Source organism: Scaptodrosophila lebanonensis, unplaced genomic scaffold (genome assembly GCF_003285725.1).
Source record: "Scaptodrosophila lebanonensis strain 11010-0011.00,11010-0021.00 unplaced genomic scaffold, SlebRS2 tig00000145-arrow-arrow-pilon, whole genome shotgun sequence".
Classification (NCBI taxonomy): Eukaryota; Metazoa; Arthropoda; class Insecta; order Diptera; family Drosophilidae; genus Scaptodrosophila; species Scaptodrosophila lebanonensis.
Genome location: NW_022060590.1, coordinates 902,011 through 904,591, shown reverse-complemented (window position 1 = coordinate 904,591; position 2,581 = coordinate 902,011).

Here is a 2,581-nt window from a genome sequence, read left to right as displayed (position 1 = left end):
CAAAATATATTTGCTGCCCGCAGCTGTTGTTGATGCTGATGCTTTGGTTGAGTGAAAGCATGCTTGCACAGACACGAATAGACGCGCATAAACATACATACACTTACATAGACGCAATTGCTACGTAAATGTGTAATTGTACACCCTTTCCGTGATGTCGAATACCGAGAGAGGTAAAATTGATCCAAATTTAGCTTTTTACTTATTTTTTTGATTGACTGTAGCGTTCTCTCTTGTTATGTATATATAATGATAAGAATAAATCAAGGCAAGTAATTTCTAGAATTAAAAGCTGTACAATTTGGCTAACTTATTTGGTCAACTTATGCAATTGCACAACACTTAAATGAGCATACACACATATGTACAAGTATCCTATATATATATAAAATAAATATTTCTTCTTCTCTTTAATGAAAAGTTATAAAAATACAACGAGGTTTATCTTGTATTCTTTCTCAGAGTAAAGACATAAACTAAGTTTAAAGTTAATCAGATTTCTAATTTTCTAAAACCACTTCTTGGTGCTCACCCACACTTTGACAGCTTTTCAAAACTTACTATTGCGACGCGAATGAGTGATATGACATCTCATCTCATCATTCAATAAAATAGTTTGGAAACACATAATATACATATAAGGACACATACATCTATACACCATTTTAGCAAAGATCATATTGGCATCATAGTCTGCACACGCACGCGAATTATAGGTGCATTGACAGCACTGGCCAGCCAACATAAGCAATAATAGTAAGTAAGAATAAGACACAAATTATTCTGCTACTTCAGCATAAGACCAACAATCAGATATAAGTCATACTTCCGTGCACTGTACATATAAGGTTATAGCCCAAACTGAGTTTACATCAGCATACTTAAGCTCATGAAATATGCTTGCACATCATTATTGTGAAACCAATACATAGAAATGGTGAATGTAAATTGTCATAAGCTAGTTTTAAGCATGGCTATATAAGCCATGAATTGTAAGAATAAAGTCAATATGCAAGTTATGAACGACCGACCTGTTAGTGATGACGTCACGAATCTGCAAAGCGCACCCGAAACTGCTTTCCATACGTTTTTCTTTGCCGGGCTGGCCTGGGTGGCATCATTTACTATGAAGGCTGGTTTGAGCCGGTCCAACGAAACTGCTACTATTTTCCCGTTGATCATCAGTTGGTAGACACGGTCGCTCCGGCGATGGACAACTTCATAAGGATCAGAATAAGGTGGCTCGAGGGGGTGTTTGACTGCATCGGTGCGGAGGAACACATGGGAGCAGCTGTCAATACCTTTTAAAACAGAAAGCTTTTGATTATTATGGTGTGCAGTCGGCGCCGGCCGAATTTTTCTCATATGTTCGCGAAAACTGCTTAAAAATGTTGAAGCGCACGGCGTATTATCCATGTCGTTAAAAAAATCATTTGGTAAACGAATTTGATTGCCATATAACATTTCAGCAGCTGAAGAATTCAAATCTTGCTTAAAGCAATTTTGAAAACCAAGAAGTGCAACTGGAAGCAGTTGAGGCTATGGCGTGTCAGCATTACAGATTAAATCAGGTTTGCATGATCGGTGCCACCACTCAAGAATTCTATTTGATTGCGGATGGTAGCCAGTAGTGTGAAAGTGTTCGCAACCTATGAGATGAGCCAGTTCTTTGAATAAAGCACACTCGAACTGGGTGCCTTGATCCGTGGTTATGGTTTTTGGTGCTCCAAATCGTGAAATCCAATGAGTCCAAAATGCTACTGCGATAGTTTCGGCGGTAATGTTGGAAAGCGAAATTGCTTCTGGCCATCGAGTGAAGCGATCGATCATAGTAAGACAATACCGGTAGTTTTGATGCAGCGGTATGACTACTATGTCTAAGTGCACGTTATCGAATCTTCAATTCGGAACGTCGATTTTGCCAGGTGGCTGTGTCTGCTGATTTTCGATCGTTGGCATGGTAAGCAATTTCTACACCAGCTGATGACATCCTCTTTCATTGATGACCAAACAAACTTCCGCCTTGTTTGGTGTAGAGTTGATCGGACACTTGGATGAGACAGATTGTGAATAGACAAAAAAACTTGATCCCGCAACACTTTAGGTATATACGGGCGCAAGTATCCATTTGCAACATCGCAGTAGAGCGAAACGTTGTTGTCGTTGTCCGTGCCTTCGACGTCTACAATATTCGTAGAAAATTGCGAAATGTAGCTTAAATGTCAAGGTCGACGTGGTGACGCTTCCTCAGGCCGTTGCTTTACTGCAAATACACGAGGCTTGTGATCAGTCTTGATGACAAATACACGTGGTTCGAGCCAGTGTTTAAAATACTTGATGGCTTCAAATATTGATAGAAGTTCTCGGTCATACGTGCTATAACTTCTTTTGACATTGCCGAACGTCGTGTATGTGCTGCTCCAAAGCAGCTCCTATGGCAACATCAAAGCCTGTTTTGCATTTGGAGACGGGTGTGACAAAAGTGCTGTGTCGGCAATACTGCGCCTGCATGTCTCAAAAGCCGATATACGCTCTGGTGTCTATTCAATTTTGTGCTGGTCGTTCTTTTTGAAGTTTCTAA